The 20,979-nt window shown below is 39.6% G+C and overlaps 1 pseudogene; it reads right to left on the bottom strand.

The window, feature by feature from the left end:
• Nucleotides 1-1,383: 1,383 nt before the first annotated feature.
• Nucleotides 1,384-15,635, bottom strand: LOC147626579 (uncharacterized; annotated as a pseudogene).
• Between the last annotated feature and the right edge of the window lie 5,344 nt (nucleotides 15,636-20,979).

Raw genomic sequence — 20,979 nt, 5'->3', positions numbered from 1 at the left:
GACACTGTTTGCGTTATCATTGGGTATGGTCAGATGGTGCCGCTTCACAGTTCATCAAGGCACGAAGACCACACTATTTCGTAGCCAGGTATTATCAGTTGACAGGATTGCTTATGATGCATAACTTCTTTCCTTCAGGGCATGGAAAAGGAGAGCATGATGGTGCAGGTGCTATTATCAAGAGAACCGTGAGACGCACGAAGAGCTAAAACCCGATGGCTGGCCCATGAAGTGTGCGGCTGATGTGGTCAATTTTTTGAACGCGAGGTTTCAACCGACAACGGAAGGTGGAAGTGCCAGCACAAGGAGGGTGTTCTGGTTGGTTTCACCGAATGATGTGCTGCGTTTTCCGTTGTGGGATTGTAAACCAATTGCAGGCTCTCGCTCATTTCATTGTGTTGACGGCTACTCAATGCACAATCCATGTGATGTGCGTTTTCGTACGCTGTCATGCTTCTGTGATCCATGTGTGAATGGGCAGTGGAGGAGATGCAATAATAAACAGCACATTGAAGAATGGAAATATGTCTCCATCGAGCCATTGACAGAGTCAGTACAACCTACAAATAGTGATGAGGACAACGATGATGAGGAGAACTACAATGATTTGTTTTCCTCCCATGTGAGTGAGGATTTCAGCATGCCTATGTATGAAGGAGACCCTGAGGTGTTGAGCCAATTATTGTCCATTGGGGATAACTTTGCAGTGAACGCAGCCGAGGAGAAGGACTTCTACCTTCTTAAGTGCACAAAAACCGTTTATGTAGCACCAAGAGTACTGAAGGACCTTTGGCATAACAAGATCGTAAGAGGTGGATTGCTAGTTGAGGGCTTGTACTATGCCCAGGTTGAGGGCAAAGTTGATACCTATACCCTATTAGATCAGACACCACCGGTGATGATCTACTTGCATCTTGTTAGAGCCATACGGTTCCCCATGGAGGCTATCCCTGGCCTCCATCACCACTTTAAACTATCCTCAGAGATATATGAAAATATCTACAACAGTATGCCATATGAAGACGGAAGTGACCAGGACGGGAGCCATACAGTGTTTACCCCAACTACAATTCTAACCACTGGCAACAGTTGTAATTCTCTTGAATAGAATCTTGCTTGTGATCAGTACTGTCTAATTCTCTTGATTAGAATCTTACTTGTGATCAGTACTGTCTAATGCTATTGCTGTGTTATCAATTTGGTACTGTGCTTTATTGTTTTTAGCTCTGCTGTGTTTTTGCAGTACCAAATTTTGGTACTGTTCCTTTTTGTTTTGACCAAGTAGTAACAGAAAAGTACAAAAGCAGTAGCCAAAGAAAGTACATGTACAAAAAGTTAATTATCATTAAATGCCAAAGGCAATGTACAAGCATACAGAATCTTTTACACATCAGGGGGGTCAAAGCGGTACGAATACCCCTCCATAGATACAAAGTAGTTGACAACGAACGAGGAAATGTCATCCTCAACATCAAACAAGGGATTCCGGTGGCTGTAAGCAGTGGGGAACTTATCAGCTAGCCACCCGGAGATCCACGGGAAAATGACATCCATAAGATACTTCGGCTTGTCGGGGTCATAATACTTAGGCTCATATGACCGGATGCAGCAGCACGAGTTGTAATCATTCTTCAAGGACTTGTATCTCGTGTCGTCCACAAGGAGGGTGTTCGTTTCATTGAATTGCGGATACTTGCGCCACACTGTTCTTAGGAGCTTCAAAAAAATAGGTTTGTTACCGAACTCCTTCGCAAGGACTGGCACATCTCTGAGTTTGGTAGCCCACCTCTCACAATGAGATTGGTCAAAAATATCTGTAAAAGAGGTAAACTAAGCAATTAGAATAGCAGCACAAATAAGAGTACCAAAGCTAACAAACAGTACATAACAATGAAAAGGTACCAAACTTGGTACAACACAGTACCAAAGTACCAAATAACCAAAGTACCAAACATTATAAAATTATGTACACAAATGTTACCAAGCACAGAACCAAGTACCATAGTATCAAAGCACCAAACAGTACCAAATTGTGTACAAAATAAAAAACACAATTTCAAACTACCATAGCATCAGAGTACCAAATTACCAAAGATAACCAAAGAGTACCAAATTATGTACAAAATAGTGCCAAATTGTGTACACATGAACAAACATAGTCCAAAGCAGCATAGCACCAGAGTACCAAAGTTCCAAAAAGTACCAAATTGTGTTAGCAATGCCAAAAGTACCAAACTACCAAATAGTACCAGATTGTGTACAGAACAGTAGCAAAGCTAGCCAAACAGTATCAAAATCAATAAAACCAGTTGTGAAAGTTTAGGGATAAATACCTAAAAATAGGCCTTTCATCTTCATCAACCGAGGGAAGCAAGCATTCATTATGGCCATCAGGTTCTTCCTTTGGCTACATGACCAGAGCATCACGTCGCATCGCTTCCTCAAGTTGACGATGAAGTCCTCCGCATCAGGTCTGACGACACAATATTTGTATTGAGACACTTGCACACCTCGAGGCCTAACTCCATCTGGGAACGGGAGCTGCCACAAATCCTTGGGTGCTTCAACATAATCCTTCAGTAGCACTCCATTCACATCCAAAACAACAAGGTGCCTATTGCTTGCCATTACATGTATCGGCATTGATGTATCCGGTGGTTGTTCATGTAGCCACCACCAATGGTCCCCTGTTGTAGTACCACTAAACTATATGAGTAGAAGAACACAGCCTTTTCGCAAAAGCAAAGTTAGACATTGGGCACCAATAAAAGGTTACAAAACAGTGACAGTAGGACATGACAGTTTACAAACACATTGACACCTTTCAAGAGTAGAGCGGCATGACACAAAACGCATCGACAAAAGAAAAATGGGCTGGTATTTCAAATTAGTCCAGAAGCAAGTACAAAATGCTGTAACATCAGCTAATTTTTGCAGCCTTGCAGCTTGAGACCACCACCAAACGGGGCGCTTTCTACATTTCATAGCGAAGAGCTCGAAGAGGGTGGCTGAATCATTGCTATCACCTATTTCTAAGGGCGTTGCATCAGGTGTCTCCTCCGTAGCTCTGTCCTTCCCCACACCTTTTGTATCCTCCGTGCCTTTAGGCAACTCTACACCTTCACCCTCCTCTGCACCTTTAACCTGCTCTGCACTTTCAGTAGCTTCCCCTGCCTCTTTGGCCTCCTTCGCACTTTTAGCCTCCTCTACACCTTCAGCCCCCTCTGCACCTTTAGCCTCCTCAGCACTTTCAGTAGCTTCCCCCGCCGCTCTGGCCTCCTCATTGCTTTTAGCCTCCTCAGTGTCTTTGGGCTCCTCTGCACCTGCAGCCTCCTGTGCACTTTGAGTAGCTTCCGTTGCCCTATTTCCGTTCTTCCTCCTCTTTCTACCTGCCTTGTCCTTTGCAGATGTTGATGCCATAGCCAAAACCTCTGCCTCTGAGAGAACTTCAACTGTCACCTCCTCAACAGCCGGCATCTCTTCATTGTTCTTCTCGCCGTGGTCAGTCTCTTGCTCAGCAACCTCCTCAATCAGATCACTTCCCCCCTGTTCTTTCTCCTCCGGTCCCTTTTTGTCTTTGTCTCTCTCCTGCACTTCCGCTTTTAGTCGATCTTCCCCCATGCTTGAGTCTACAGCAGGCTCAGCCCCTTTCCCTTCCCTTGTGTTGGCATCAAGGTCTTGCAGTATTTTCTGCACTGACCTGTAAGGATCTTCTTTAAACATGTAAGTGGCATCTGACTTACTGTGACCAGGGAGATCCTTCCTATCCTTTGGGGTGGTGTCATGGGTGTCCGCACCGAAAGATTCTCTACCTACATATGCACAAAGATGAAAGACAAGATTAGATCATCAGTTCAAACAATATAAACATACAGTGTCCAACACAAACACCCCACCTACTCTTCAATAATGACCTCCCTGACACCCAGGCCTTTGCCTCCGCCGAAGGGATTGCGGTGTTGCAACGTGCCTTCATGCACATATCTCTTGTTCTCAACACAGCTGCAAAACACAATGGATGGTACTGATGCCTGCAGGGAAGCATGAAGGTACCAACCACGTAAGAAGCCTCCAAAGCCTCCCCACAGGCAACACAAGTACCAAACACATGAATTGTGTTGGCAGGGTCCACAACATGAGGCCTTGGAGTCAATGTATATTTCATCCCCCTCTTCACATCAGCACACAACTTATGTACAAATTCTTGATGGTCTTGGGTCTCCAAGCATTCATTGTGGAGCTTCACATACTCCATCTGCAAAACAGACATACTCTATCTACTTATCCACCAAAACAAACAATTAGCAAGGAAGTACACAAGCAGTACAAAAACTGAACCAGAATAGGTACCAAACAGGTAAATTGTACCATAACAGTTCTAAATAGCACTAAATGGGTACAATGAAGTTTCAACAACTCCCAAGCCAAACCCAAGCAGAATAAAAAAGAGTACTAAAAAGGGTCGGATTGTACCAAAATAGTTTTAAACAACACTAAATTGGTACATGAAGTACCAAAAACTACCAGAACAGTACTAAAAAAGGTTAGATTGTACCAAAATAGTTTTAAACAACACAAAATTGGTACATGAAGTACCAAAAACTACCAAAACAATACCAAAAATGTAGCAAAGCAGTACCAAAATAATATCAAATAGTAGCAGAATAGTACCAAATACTACTAAAATAGTACCAAATAGGTTACAGACAGTGCTAAAAAGGTAGCAAATCAGTACCAAAATAGTAGCAAACAGTAGCAAAATAGCACCAAATAGGAAACAAAACAGTACCAAAACAAAACCAAAAAGTAGCAAAATAGTACCAAAATAGGTAACAAAACAGTACCAAGACAAACCAATGACAAACCAAAACAGTACCAAAAGGTTAAATCAATCTCAAAAAAGTACCAATAGGTAACTAAACAGTACCAAAACATGTAAATTATGCCAAAACAGTTGTAAACAGCAATAATTTGGTACAATTAAGTACCAAAAACACACAAGACTCCCAAAAATACCCAAAAGACCCAAAAACTTGTCACAGTGAAATTCCAAACTAGTACCAAAATAGTGCAAAAATACCAAACGAATCAAAGAAAACAAAAAATACCAAAGATAATACCTAGATAGCACCCAAGACATATTTAGCACTACCATATAAGACCAAATAAAAGCTCAACTTCAGTACCAAAACACTTCAAAAGAGTACCACATGAAGCAAAGAAGCACAAAAAGTACCAAAGTTAGTGCCAACATTGAACCCAAGATGTAACTGCAATACCTTAAAGACTCTAAAACTTGTAGCTAGAAAGTACCAAAGTAGTATCATAATAGGTCAGAAGAGTTTCAAATGAACAGCAAAGCACCAAAAGTACCAGTCATGGGTGCAACCAATTATCCAAGACAACCAAAGGTGCCCTATTAGACTAAACTCAGTAACCTGAAAGTACCAAAACAGCACAAAAATAGTTCAATAGAGTACCAAATGAAATAAAGAAGCACCATTAAGTACCAAGAAAGGCAGCAGCACAACACCAAGTGTTATAAAAAATACCAAAACAAGTAAAGAAAGTACCAAAACAGTACAAGAAGTTCCAAAACCACCAAAAATGTCAGCAGATAAACCAATCAAGAAGTGAAACATGCCAAATTGCCAAACCATGTGCAAATTAAACACTATCAACAGTCAAACACAATGCAATAGGCCAGAAATACAATACCTCCTGCTGTTCAACCTCCGCTTGGAGCTTTTGGATATTTTCGAAAACCCCGTGTCGTCACAACAAGCGCCGACTTGCTCCCAGCTCAGCCTCCACCTCTCTGATCTCTTCATCCGGAACAGGGATTTGTTGCTGAAGCTGAACAATGCGTGCTTCCAGGGTATCGATGTCTTCCATCAAACTCTTCGCCACGTCCTTTCTACCTTCATATACCAGTAGTAGCTGGTCCTTGTTTGCTTGAATAGAGGCCTTCAGGCTTCTGAGGTTTGACCATCCTGGATGTGACACTGGGTCTGCCAGTCTTTGCAGCAATGCCTCTAAATCAGGTAGGTAGTCAGCAATTACCCCTCTGCAAGCATTATCTGGTTCTGTGCAGATATTACTACCACTTTGAGTCATCCGGGCCTTCTTATCTGAATGCAGGACACTGCCAGGAGAGGAAGCATTTTGCCTCCTCCATGCCTCAATTTTATGCTCAAGCCCGCCACTCCTAGATGATATCATCTGCAACACTCCTTCCCCAAACTGGGCCCATGCTACTTTATGCCCTGTTGGGTCTTTTTTCGCTGCATGGCATTTCTCAAAAGCGTAGCACGTAGCAAATTTGTTGGTCAATTCACCACATGAAGGGGGCCCCTAATAAACTTTGGAGAATAGAAGTCTGCAGTCTTCCACCAGTTGTGGCTGCAAATGGTTTAAATAGATCTTGCTGTTCTTTTGGTACTTGAACTTGAATACAGTTAACCATTGGTCGGGTGGCATGTCCTCATCAGTCAAGTCCTTGAAGAGTTTGCCCTCAAGACTGAGACCGTACTCTTCATGCAGGTCCTGTGCCGTGTAACAGAACCTGGTTTGTTGAGGGTACTCCTCCATTTTGTTCTTACCTAAAATGTGTTCAAAACAAATCAGAGAACTGCTGACTCCTATAGATTAAATGTGGTGCCCGACATTATGTCTAATGTGAGGTGATGCCCTACAGAACCAATTGTGGTACTCAAAGAGTACCAAATTTGCTACTGCAAAGTACCAAATATAGTACTGTTCATTTAACTTCAAATGTCAGTGCAGGGAGTGAACATGCACCATTTACTTAGCACATGCATATGCCAATGAATAGCGTACCACGTCTTGACTTGCTGGTAGATTTTGATTTGTCGTCGTCGAAGAGGAGTGAGGTCCGTTCGGAGTCGACCTTGCACTGTTTTGCACTTGCCCTTGTGTTGGGACTGGCCATGTGCTCCGGCTTTGTTTGTTGGGGGGGTGTGGTGGAAGCACCCTTCTTGTTGCTGCTGCCAGGAGGCACCATGCCCTCCTTTGCCTTCGCTTTCGGTTTGCATGTTGAAGGTGACGCTCCCAAATATAGTACTGTTCATTTAACTTCAAATGTCAGTGCAGGGAGTTAACATGCACCATTTACTTAGCACATGCATATGCCAATGAATAGCGTACCACGTCTTGACTTGCTGGTAGATTTTGATTCATCGTTGTCGAAGAGGAGTGAGGTCCGTTCGGAGTCGACCTTGCACTGTTTTGCACTTGCCCTTGTGTTGGGACTGGCTATGTGCTCCGGCTTTGTTTGTTAGGGGGGTGTGGTGGAAGCACCCTTCTTGTTGTTGCTGCTGCCAGGAGGCACCATGCCCTCCTTTGCCTTCGCTTTCGGTTTGCATGTTGAAGGTGACGCTCTGCTGGCAGCAGCTCCTTTGGCCTTTGGGGTCCTCATGGCTAGACGACTGCTCTAGAGCAGAGCAGCTCTACTACAATCGAATGCGGGGGGAGAGAGAGAGAGAGAGAGAGAGATGGTGCGACCAGACGACGCCCGCTTAGTTCAAACAGAAATGAGCAAAAACAATAAAAAATTGAAACCATAAAAAATTGAAACCACTACCACCACTAATGACACCACTACTCTCACGGGGTGGTACTGCACAAAAGATTCTCAAAGATCTTAAAAATAGTTCCTAAATACAAACCTTTTACCCTCAAATTCCCCCCCCAAAGTACCAAAAAGGTGGAAAAAAAATTGGCCCTTTTCTTGTACCACCAACCTTTGCTTTCACCCATATTCACTTAACCATTCTGGTTCTTTAGCCTTTAACTTTGTGTCTACTGGATTCATTTTGAAAACATAAATGAGCTGCTTCTTCTAAGCCCTTTTAGTAATTTCGAATATTTTACTAATTGTAGACTTGGGGATCCTGAAATTTTGGTTCCTTGAACTTTATTTCCGTGAAGGTCACGGAAGGAAATGGTTCCATTATGACAATGAATGTCAGCTTGATTTGTGTGGAGCCAATCCATTCCAAGGATCCTGTCGAAAACTCCCAAAGGTATAACTCTAAACTGACAGTCAGTTATATTACCATCTAGATTAAACTGAATAGGATCTGTCTCAAGGTGAGTGAAAAGAATCTTCCCACTCGCCAATTCAACTTGCATAGGTTTCCCTGATTTTTGTTCTAAGACTAGCTTACGCAAGTATCCTTGGGAAATAAATGAATGAGTACTACCTGAATCAATCAAAAGCTTAAAAGGCTTACCCTGATACTCAGCTAGAGTATGGATGACGGAGAATTGACGATTAGGCCCTTGGTTTTCAATTGCTGCATAATCTGTCCTCTTTTCTCTTCCACTACTTCTGCTATTGTGACTGCTCTGGCTTCTGCAGATTGGGGCGGAACTCTTTCTCTTTGCTTACCCGAGTTCTGGGAAGGAGTTCTGAGACTACTTTGAACAACAGAGGCAGATGGCTGAGCTGGAGTTCTCCTGGGATTGCCTTGATTTTGGCGAGAGGGACCCTGATTTGACTCATACGAAGGGGTTGGTCATGGCACTCTTGGTCCTTGACTTCCGTGTCCCCTTGACATGGCAGGAGTCGGGCAGTCTTTCAGTTGGTGACCAAAACCCTGACATCCAAAACACCGATTCTCACTTCTGAGCTCATCCCTCGGAATCCTTGAAAGAAGTGGGGCTCTTGAGAAATTGTTTTGTGGGAAGGGTCTTCCTTCACTTCTAAATCTCCCAGTATCTTGATTCTGATTTGGACTTTGCTACCTCTTTGGGGGTGGAAAGTTTGAAGTACTTCCCGGGGTTTGGAATCTTTTAAAGTTAGAGGGTGCAGGCTTCGGCAGAATCTTAACAACAAAGGCTTTGGCAAAGTCCTTTTCCATTCTTACAGCCTTGGCCATTGAGACAGGCTTGGCATTATTCACTAAGGTATTAAATGGCTTGTTCATCCCTTGAATGAATCTAGCCATCAACTACTCTTCATCCAATTGTGGGGAATATTTGAGGAGAAGGGCAGAGGCCTGATGGTACTCTTCAATTGTCTGGCTATCCTGCTTTAGTTCCAAGAACTCATTCATTTTGGTTTCAAGGAAGCTCGGAGGGCAAAACCTCTTCTTGAGTCCAGGTCTGGGTATTTCGGTCGAGACGATTTGTCTTGCAATGATTCCTCCAACAAGCGACCCTGGCCATTTCCACAATCTTTAATCTGGCGAGAGCCATCTTGCTTCTCTCATTATAGCGAGTTATATCAAAGTATTCTTCCATTGCCTCAATCCACTTTTCCACTACTTCACCTAACTGCTCCCCTTCACCCTTGAAGGGACCAGGTTGGGATCTGTGCAGGGCTTTATGAACATCCGGATCTAAGTCTTCCTCATCGGTTAGAGGATCCAGTGCCTTGCACAGGCCGCGCGCCTCATGATTCTGACAAAACGACATTTTTGTCAACTTAACTACTTTGACAACAGATTTATGATTATTTAATTTTTGTAATTTATTCTTTAAACATATAATTATTTCATCATATTTCTTGAAACAAGATTTACTCTGATAATTTTACTAACCATATTCACAATCATTGAAAAATTTTGGAATTTTTTTGCAAAACATCGTTTATTATCAAAAGTTTGAGATATATACATAGAGCATCACGGCTCCAAAAGTCAGTGCCTCAATCGCGTACGCATAAAGAAGCGAAACTACGAAGGAGACATGCCATAATAAATACAATTCATCACTGAAAGAGGTGCTGTAATTCTACTTCTAGGGATAAAGCGGCTAAGAAGCCTAAAAACTCAGTAAGAAATTCTAAAATTCCTGGGTGAGTGATTAAAGAGTTGTACATAATGAACAACCCCTAGCCTTATCAAGATCATGTCTAAGGAAATATTTTGCTTAAGTCTCTGAAACTGATTGGTATTGATATTAATACATCTTCCTCCAGAGAACCACATATACTGACATCGCTCTATAGGACCAGGGAAGTATAGATCCTCAAAGTGACGGGCAAGCCTCACTCTACTTACACGGGTTCTAGCGGAGTTGATGAGATGCTCAAATGCAAAGGCTAATATATCCTGACTCTGGGAGAGTCCAGGAATGCCACATAGATTTGGGGTATCCATCTTTAAAAAAAAATCCAATTCAATTTATGAATTCATTTCAAACATAATCTTAGCAAGTGAAAACATTTTTTTCGTAGATTTACTTGAGAATTTTAGGCAATTTCTACAGCTCTTTCATAAGTTTACAACAGTGCTCTCATACCAGCTGCTGTGAGATCCCACTGCCCCCTCCGCGCACCGGATTCCTGATTGCTGGCCCAGCAGAAGCAGCTCCCTCTTGCGCAGGACAGGATTTCCCACTCGGGGCCTCGCCCTCGAATGTCCGGGCACGAGACTAATCTGGTGGTCATTCCGAAACCGAAACCGAGAAAATTTTCCTTGCCCAAAAAACGGGGACGATTCCACCTTTTTGAATTTCTTAACGAATTCTCTAACGAGGTCAAGAGATTAAACTAACCTTCATCTGAATAAACCAGACAGAAGGAAAACTATTATAGACTTAACTTGAAGAAATCAACGCTTGTTTCCTAATTGAATCAGGCACAACCGTTGATCTAATCATTTGAGAAGTCTTCAGGTTTTTTTTAAACTACTCGAGTTCTAAGCGTATTTTCTATTAAATAATTTTATTATTAAAACTCTACTGATTCCAGCCTAACTACATCCGGCCCATGGGTTAGCCACCGCCCAACCACTGGAATTGGTAGAACCAGACAAGTACTCACCCACCCATAATTGAATGCTTTTCTTAACTTTAGCTTTAGAAAAAAGATACGCACACACTCCTCTTTAAACTTAAACTTATAAAATGATCCATTGAGCAAACAGTTATTGATTACAGATATCATAACTCAACATTTCCATCAAGTTCCTTGTTTCTCAAAAACAGGTATCACTCTGGACTCTCCGTCGAGACCAATTGGTCACCAACAAAATCCAGTAACATATTACAATAAATTTTTCATCATTATACATATATATCTTCCACAACATACGCATGGGTGTCCGGGACTAAGCACCGCAACCCCATGCATCGCCTGATTAGAACCCTCGAGGATCCTCGTTAGGTGTCCTGGCACTTCACTCAGGGATCGCTTCGTTGGCCCTTGCCCATCGTATACCAAAAGCACACCATTTTTCACCATACCAAGGTTGGTCAAGGCCTGGACACGTTTTTGCCACGTGAGCCGTCCTTTAAACACTCCCCCCTAGTTGTTGCAACCGAACTTTCCGTAGAAAAACACATATATCAAATGCTCCCTGCGTAAGACAGTCCTTTAAGAAAACAGGGTTTCTATGCAAGTTTTCCGTTTTGATTTTCTTTGAATATAATGAGTATATCTTAAATCCGTATCTAAGACTTCTAGATCGCAGGTCTGAATTCCAAACAGAATTCCTCGAATTCTGTAACCTTGATCCTCAGATCAAAATCAAAGGGTCTCAACTTAGTTTCAGATTTGGTGGGTGATTTGACTGTATTTTTTTCTGAACTGGTCACATCGTCTTTCCTTGAAACTGACGTGAAGGAGTTTGGTCTTGGTCATAACCTGATTCAAGATTTGAGTCTGGTAAGGTTCTTCTTGAACTATCTTTCTCAAAAAGGGTGATATTTCAATTACTATTTTTCTCAATTTCATTCATTGAATATTTGCTTAACTGATTTCTAAACTAATCACGAATTCCTATGAAGAATAATTTAATCATTTATCTGAAATTTTGACTTTGATAGTTTTTTTTAAGTTTTTTCATTACCATCTGAGTGAATATGAAACGATATAATTTTTTCTCTCACAGAGTATTTACTTATTCATTTATCAATTATTCATGGAATTTAAACATAGAATTATTTAAAGAGAATCCTAATTTTGATTTAAAAATCATTTATGCCTCTTTTTATGCATACAATCCAACTTCAATGGAAATAACACTTTTATATAAAAGAAAATCCTTTTATGCATAGAAATTTAAACCTTTTATGCATAGAAATTTAATCTAATGAAAATCACACTTTTATAATAAAAAATATCCAATATGCATCTTTCTATGCATAGAATTTAAATCTAATGAAAATCACACTTTTATAATTTAAAAATTCTTTTATGCATAAAAAATCAATATTGGTGATAGTAACACTTTTATAATTAAAAAAAATTCTTTTATGCATCACTTTATGCATAAAAATCAATATTGATGAAAGTAACACTTTTATAATAAAATTAAATTCTTTTATGCATCACTTTATGCATAAAAATCAATATTGATGAAAGTAACACTTTTATCAATAAGAAAATCTTTTATGCATCACTTTATGCATAAAAATCAATATTGATGAAAGTAACACTTCTATAATAAAAATAAACTCTTTTATGCATCACCTTATGCATAAAATCAATATTGATGAAAGTAACACTTTTATAATAAAAATAAATTCTTTTATGCATCACTTTATGCATAAAAATCAATATTGATGAAAGTAACACTTTTATAATAAAAATAAATTCTTTTATGTATCACTTTATGCATAAAAATCAATATTGATGAAAGTAACACTTTTTATCAATAGGAAAATCTTTTATGCATCACTTTATGCATAAAAATCAATATTGATGAAAGTAACACTTTTATAATAAAAATAAACTCTTTTATGCATCACTTTATGCATTAAATCAATATTGATGAAAGTAACACTTTTATAATAAAAATAAATTCTTGTATGCATCACTTTATGCATAAAAATCAACATTGATGAAAGTAACACTTTTGTAATAGAAAAAAATCTTTTATGCATCACTTTCTGCATAAAAATCAATATTGATGAAAGTAACACTTTTGTAATAGAAAAAAATTCTTTTATGCATCACTTTATGCATAAAAATCAATATTGATAAAAGTAACACTTTTATAATAAAAATAAATTCTTTCATGCATCGCTTTATGCATAAAAATCAATATTGATAAAAGTAACACTTTTATAATAGAAATATTTCCAATATGCATCTTTCTATGCATAGAATGAAAATAACACTTTTAGAATACACAAACAGAGGGGATTACTCTTTTTATAAATAACATAAAGATAAAACCCATTTCCACAAAATTTAAGAAAAGTTTGCCATAACCTCCTTTGTATGACTGACCATTTTTTAATTTTTTTCATTCTAAATCTACTTAGAATTTACCCCAAGATAAATTTAGCTCTCTAATCTAATCAATTCTCATTTTTTTAAGTGTAAACAATACGAAAAGTTTAACTCTATTTAATTGATTACACATCTTGGATAAAGAAGGGCCTAATTCAATGAAGAGAAGGGAGAAGCCTTTCCATCAAGGCATAACATCCAATTTTAAATTAAAAGAAGCAAGAAATCATAAAACCATAGAAAAGAATGAGAAAAAAGTAGAATTTCTAACTTACATGGAGTTTTGTGAGCTATCCTTTGGCTTGAGGGATTGAGGGTTCTACTCGCGCTTGGATCAAGATTGGCCACCAATTCTTTGTAGAGGGAATAGTCAAAAACAAGTGAATTATTAATGAATTCAATGTTTTTGGCTTTGGGGAGGAGTAGAGTAATAGTGCATAAGACACCGTTAAGCTTCTACAAAGGGGGAGGCTTCTATTTATAGGAAAAAGTGAGTCTCTAACCAAGCAAACTGATTCTATAATTTTTCAGATCAGTTTCGTCAATTTTTGACCATTTTTGGGTCAGTTTACCTTACTTTTTAGAACTAGACTTGAATTAGGAGAGAGGAGAGATGAAATATCTCATTATTTGAGAGTTTAAAACTCCACCACTGCAATAGGTGCCTCCTTCATGAGGGAGAATCCCCACTCTGAGAGGTGTCAAAATTTTATTTTTTTTGTATTTCCTTTGGTCCTTAGTCCACTCTTCATCTTATGTGAGTATTTACTCATTTTTTTGGGGAGGGGGGTTCTTTATTTATTCAATTTATCTCCTCCATACATTTGGATTAATCTTATTGGTCCATATGATTCTTAATCTAAAATTTTCAAAAAAACTAGACCCTTAGGATAAGGCCTTTTGAACTGATTATAATTTATTTCTAATGCACCTTCTGAAATTCTTTTGAACTTCTATTTTGGGGGAATTTATTTTAGTAGGAAGAAATATTTTTTCATCCAAAAATATCTAAAAACTGAAAAATCTCTCTCTAGAATATTTTCTCTCTCCAAGCCAAAATAGGTAGAAATAAGATCTTTTATTATTCTGAAGATGGGATTGATTACAGGGGAAGATAATGGACATCTTGAGGGCTGGGGAGGAATCTTACATTGTTTTTTATATTCTTAGGGCTTTCACATAGTTTTATTAGGCTTAGTTCACATCCATTACATCAGAAAATGCAATTGAATTCAATTTTTAGTGAAATGTTAGCTCTCTTTAGTGTTAAACATAGAACTAAAATCATTAATTTTAGCTTAATTGTGTGTTTGTTGTTGAAATTGTTTACATTATAGTATTAGAAAGAATTAGGAGTAGCCTAATCTTTCAAAAAATTTATTAAAACCATTAAAAAATCCTTGAATTCGACTAATTTCTCTTAATGTACTAGTTTTTGTCATTAAGGGTGATTAATCTTGTTCAAGAGGCAAAAAATTTAGAAAATGCGTTATTTGGAGTCTAAATTGATCATGTGAGTAGTTGAAATTAGTATCTTTGAGTATTTTAAGAGCATCTAGATGCATCAAAACACCTAATTACATCAATTTCTTCATCAAATTGGAGGAATTTGACTCTCTTTGCTTAATTTTGACTTAAAAGAAGAGACCAAAATTAAGATTCTAATTAATCTCCTATTTTAGATTAATTTACACATTTGTTGATGCACCTAGCTTAGCATTCCCTTGCTCTATCTAATGATGTGCTCAATTGTGTCAATTAATTAGGGATTAGTGGTAATTAGAGACCTTGATTAGTGTAAAAGAGAAAGATTAGTGAAAGAATTAATCCTTAATTAGTTATTAATCACCTTTTTCATTTAAGGCTAATGAGCATTCAATGAGTAGATGCTCATGAGTTGTCAAATTGTCCATTTTGGGAGTCATTTATGGAGGGTGTAAGGGGTGTCATAAAAAGGTTGACTTTTTTGATTCTCACTTATCTTTTTGGGAAAATTCCAATATCTCCTTAAATTTAAATTCAAAAGGTGTCTCCCCCAAACAAGGAAATTAATATTTCCCACTAGTCTCTTTAAAAAATAAAAAATAAAAAAAACCGAGAAAAAAAAATTTAAAAATTTAGAAAAAAAACAAGTGAGACAAGCCTTTCATGGCCAAGAGTTTCACGGCCAAGCGTTTCACGGCTCCAAGCCATTTCACAAGATTACCCTTCACGGTTCCAGGCCATTTCATGGGATTACCCTTCACGGCTCCAAGCCATTTCACGAGATTACCCTGCAGGCTCCAAGCTATTTCACGAGATTACCCTTCACGGCTCCAAGCCATTTCACGGGATTACCCTTCACGGTTCCAAGACATGTCACGAGATTACCCTTCACGGTTCCAAGTCTTTTCACAGGATTACCCTTCACGGTTCCAAGCCATTTCATGGGATTACCTTTCACGGTGTTTAAGGCTGAAAATTAGATGCTACTTTTGTCTACTTTTTTGTCTTTCAATTTGTCATAATCGGATGTAGTGTGAAGTGTCTTTTGAAATCTGGATGGAAGTTAGAAATGTCATGCGAAGTAGTTGTCCGCAATAGAAGAAGACGGGTTTTGCATTCGCACATATGGAGATTTTTGTAATCAGATAGTTGACAGTTATTTTGACAAGGAAGATGTAGTGTGTTTTGTCAATCTGTTTGTCACTAGTGTTGTCATTTAGTTTGTCAAATAGTTTGTCAGAAAGTCTGAAGTTCCCTTGAAGTTTGTGAAAGATGTGATAAGCAACAAACACTTGGCGATCACGGTGTTTGTGATGAATTTCATGCGCGGGCTTACATTCTTCTGTTGATGGTGAGTGCTGGAAGATGAAGAGATTCATGCAGGCAACGGTTAGAAATTTTTTCATTCATGCATTAATAGCGGCGGGGGTTTGAGTTCGCTCTAGAGGATTCAGGCGAATCATCTCATTTCTATTTTACAAGGTCAAGAGTAAGGCGTTTGGGTTTGCAGCATCGGGGAGATGACCAAGATCAACGATGGTCGCATGAAGGTGATGACAGTGGAATGTCAACAGATAGTTCTGATGAGGATTCAGAGAATGCGGTGGTTAATTCAGGGGCAGCAACTCCAGGATTAGCAAGAGGATTTTCACATGTATTAGCAACATCAGTAATACAACAGGCATTATTGTCTCGAAGACGGTTGCAATTCAATCCGTTAACTGAATAGGAGAACCAACAGGCAGGTACCCCCAAATAGACCTTTTAACATGGCAGCAGCGGCTAGAGCAGATTTGTGCGTCAAATTCGGAAGCTTTTCAGGAAAGTCAAAAGAAGACCCTGATTGTCACGTAGCTCAATTTGAGACTCGATGGCAGGCTAGAGGATTTGCCGGAGTATATGATGCGCAAGCCAGAATGCACCAGTTTGAGGCAACATTTGAGGGGAAAGCTGTGCAATGGTTTAGCAATTTTGTGCCAGGACATTTTGCAGATTATGATGCATTGAGGATTGCATTTTTGAATCGGTTTCGGGTGGAAAAGACCGCCAATGATGTGTTGACAAAACTTAAAGCAGTAAAGCAAAAGAGGATGTTTGTGGAAGATTATACACAGAGGTTCAATCGGTATGTGAGAAGGCTCACTCCTCAAGAAAGGCCCACTGATGAGATGCTGGCATCATATTATGTTAAAGGCCTTAGAAAGGAGTTGCGGAATGCAGTAGCTGGTGTTGATGTTGTGGGAGGAATGAATGAACTCATTAATACTACAACTCGAGCGGAGAAAAGGTTTGGTTTATCAGGTTTGAGCTCTGGAAAAAGACATTCAAAGAGGAAGAAGAAGAAGGAGAAAAAGAGGAAGAAGTCAAGTGATGACAGTACGGATGAGGATTCGGAGTCAGATTTGGATACGGACTCTAATAGGGATTCAAGTTCAGGTAGTGATGATGATTCTAGTAGTGATTCAGAGTTAGAGGATAAGCACAAGAAGAAGAAACAAAAGAGGAAGTCAAGTAAGAAGTCAAAGGAAAAGACTAAGGAGGTGTCAGTTGAGAAGGCTGTGGAAAAGAAGTTGAAAGAGATGGGACTTCAAAAGGAGTCGGAAAAGAAGATAGAGCACTGTGACATTTGTGTCAAAGATGGTCACAAGACAACGGATTGCTGGTATAATCCTAGCTTTAGGGGGGTAATTCCTAAGAGAATACAACAAAAGATGCAGCAAAATATGACACAGTCTCATGGCATTTTTTCGAAAACTTCGGATCAGCAGAGATCATTTGGAAATCAAGGATGGTAGAGGCCGCAGCAACCCTATCCGAATTGGAGACCATCAAGGAGACCAGCATTTACAGGAAATTTTAATCAAGGAGGAAGATCAAGATTTGGTGGATGGCAAAATTTTCGGCCATCATGGGGAAGAAATTGGAATCAACAACAGGGATGGTCACAATAGCAAAATTGGTGCCGTCACCGAATTGGAATTAGAAAGGCTGGAATCAGTAGAACTGGACTCCGCACGGGTGGAATCAACCAAGACCTCCTCAACAACTACCTCAGTTACCTGCGCCACCTGTGCGGAGAAGGTTTCCAGAGTGAAGGAAGATGATTTGCAGGATTTAAATTTGGGATCTGTGGAGAATCCGAAGGTTGTCAAAGTGCGTGTCAACCTGGATGATGATTTCAAGGACAATTTAAAGGTGTTGTCGCAGGAATTTATGGATGTGTTTGCTTGGGATTATTCTGATTTGAAGGGTATGGATCCCCAGGTGTATCAGATAAATTTAAAGGAGGATGCGGTGCCTGTAATTTAGCAAAGGTACCGAATGAATCCGAATTACACCAAACACGTGAAGAAAGAGTTGGATAAACTTCTCAATGTTGGATTTATCATCCCAATGGATAAAGCCGAGTGGTTGTCCCCAATTGTGGTGGTGCCAAAGAAGTCAGGGAAAATCTGAGTTTGTGTGGATTACAGAAAGTTGAATGCAGCAACCATTGCAGATCCATTTCCATTGCCATTCATTGATTCAGTTTTGGATGATGTTGCAGGGCATGAGATGTATAGCTTTCTTGATGGATTTTCTAGCTATAATCAATTTCCAATGGCATAAGAGGACATTGAGAAGACAGCTTTTATCACTGAATGGGGAGCATTTGCTTATACAGTGATGAGCTTTGGTTTGAAGAATGGACCACCTTCATTTTCAAAAGCAGCTTTCAAAACTTTTGAACCATATTTGACAGAATTTATGCGGATTTTCATGGATGATTTTTCAATTTTTGGGGAGAAGATTAAACATTTGGAGCATTTAAGGAAATGTTTGGAGAGGTGCAGGATGTTTAGAATGGCTTTAAACCCGCACAAATGTGCTATTGCAGTTCAAAAAGGAAAGCTACTTGGTCACATCATATCCAAGGAAGGGATGTCAATTGATGCTGACAAGATTAGTGCAATTCAGAGGGCAATAGCACCAAATAATTTGAAGGCAGTTATGCGGTTTCTTGGTCAAACTAAATGGCATAACCGTTATCTGAGATATTTGGCAGATGTGTGTGCACCTTTGAGTCATTTGACCAAAAAGAATGTGAGTTTTGTGTGGGGTGAAGCACAGGAAAAAGCCTTTCAGATTATCAAGAAAATGTTGGTAGTTTCACCTATCCTTCAACCACCAAATTGGGAGTTACCTTTTCATATTTATGTGGATGCGTCGGATATGGCAGTCGGAGCCGTTTTGATGCAGGAGAAGGTTCGAGGATGGTTTAGACCAGTGTACTATGCAAGTAGAATGCTAAATCCAGCGGGAGAGGAATTACACTGTCACAGAGCGAGAAGCCAGGGGAATAATTTTTGCATTGGAAAAATTCAGGCATTATTTATTGGGAAACAAAGTTGTTTTTCATGTGGATCATCAAGCTCTGTTGTTTTTGGTAAATAAACCAAAGCTGGAAGGAAAGCTTGCAAGATGGATGCTTTTGTTGTTGCAGGAATTTGATTACACTGTAGTACATACACCTGGAAATCAGCATGCAGTGGCGGATTATTTGAGTAGGCTAGAAAATGTCTTGGATGCACCAGAGGTGTCTGATGAATTGCCAGATGCAGAATTGTTTCAGGTTCAAGGTCAAGTATATGACAACTGTTATGACCAAATGGTTCAGTTTTTGACAAATGGGGTATTACCTTCCAACATGACAGCTGATCAGAGGAAGAAGTTTGTTCTACGGAGCAGACCATTTTTGATAATTGCCGAATCTTTGTATAGAAGAGGAGCAGATCAGATCACTCGGCGATGTGTGCCAGATGAAGAACAGAAGGCAGTTTTACAAGAAGCGCATTTTGGTGTAGCTGGAGGTCATTTTTTGGGAGAGATTACTGGTAGGAAGATTACGCAAGCTGGACTTTGGTGGCCATTATTGCTGAGGGATGCTTATTCATTTGCAAGAGAATGTGTGCAATGCTAGAAGATGGGCCAACCAACATCCATGGATTGGATGCAGGATCATCCGATATTACTCCTTGAACCATTTCAAAAATGGGGTCTTGATTTTGTTGGGCCAATTAAGCCAAAATCAAGAAGAATAGGAGCAAGGTACAATCTGGTTGCAACTTTTTATGCTTCTTCTTCTTCGTGAGAGTGTCATGCCTTGCCTTGCGCCGTTGTTGTGCAGCCTCCAAATTTTGAAGTGCCTGAAGTCACCTCTCATCCAAGGTCTCCAGTTGTGCTAGGCGTTGGGCATGTGTTTCTTCTTCATTATTCAAGTGTGCAAAAGATGTGCGAAGGCTTGTGATTTCCAATTCTATTGGCAAATCCATAAACTAACTGAAAAGGTGTGAAACCAAGAGAGAGTTTATGAGTTGTCCTATAGGCCCATAGGACCTCTGGCAAATGCACATCCCACTTTCTCTTCATAGTATCCACTAGCTTAGACAAAGATCCACAAAGCAGTCCATTAGTTTTTTCTACTAAACCATTATATTGGGGATAATAGAGAGTTGACATAGCATGCTTTATTTTTAATTTCTGCACCAAAGCTTCAATCAAGTCATTCCTGAAAGACCTCCCTCCATCTGTAAGGATTTTTAATGGACACCCAAATCGGGCACATATGTATTCCCTGAGAAAGGATGCCACAGCCACTGCTTTATTATTGACCATGGCCTTTGCTTCTGCCCACCTTGTTGCATAATCTGTGGCCACCAATATGTAATACTTCCTATGTGAGGAACGAGGAAGTGGGTCCACAAAATCTAGTCCCCACCTTTCAAATGGACCATATGCTGGGATAAGGTTCAAGGGTCCGGGAACCAATTGCTTATACCCATATGCATGGCATGCTTCACAGCTTTTGCACCACTCATAGACATCTTTGCTGAGTCGAGGCTAATAATACCCTGTGTTAAGAATCCTCTGAGTTGTGTTGGCTGAGGCAAAGTGACCTGAACATTCATGACATAATTCCATAATCCTTTTAGATTCTTCCAGGCTCACTACCCTCCTAAGAATCTTATCCTTACCTTTCTTGTAAAGAACACCCCCTAGAATTGTGTAAGGATGAGTTTTCCTTGTGAGCCTTTGCTTCTGTTGAGAGGATTCAATCCAGGAGGGAAGTAACCTGTATCTAAATAATGTTGAACATCTTGGAGCTCAGGCCAACCTGTATCCATTAATGCAAGAATAGCTACTTTGAAAGAAGCCAAAGTTTTAGTAGCCAATTCATCAGCCTTTTGATTATCCTTCCTGTTAACATGCACAAATTTACAAAACTCAAAAGCTTCTTTTAACTCCAT

The sequence above is a fragment of the Cibotium barometz genome, chromosome 22, assembly GCF_041138505.1.
Source record: "Cibotium barometz isolate CiBa-2024 chromosome 22, ASM4113850v1, whole genome shotgun sequence".
NCBI classification, from domain to species: Eukaryota; Viridiplantae; Streptophyta; class Polypodiopsida; order Cyatheales; family Cibotiaceae; genus Cibotium; species Cibotium barometz.
Note: the sequence above shows the minus strand (reverse complement) of the source record. Positions and strands in the feature narration are given on the sequence as shown.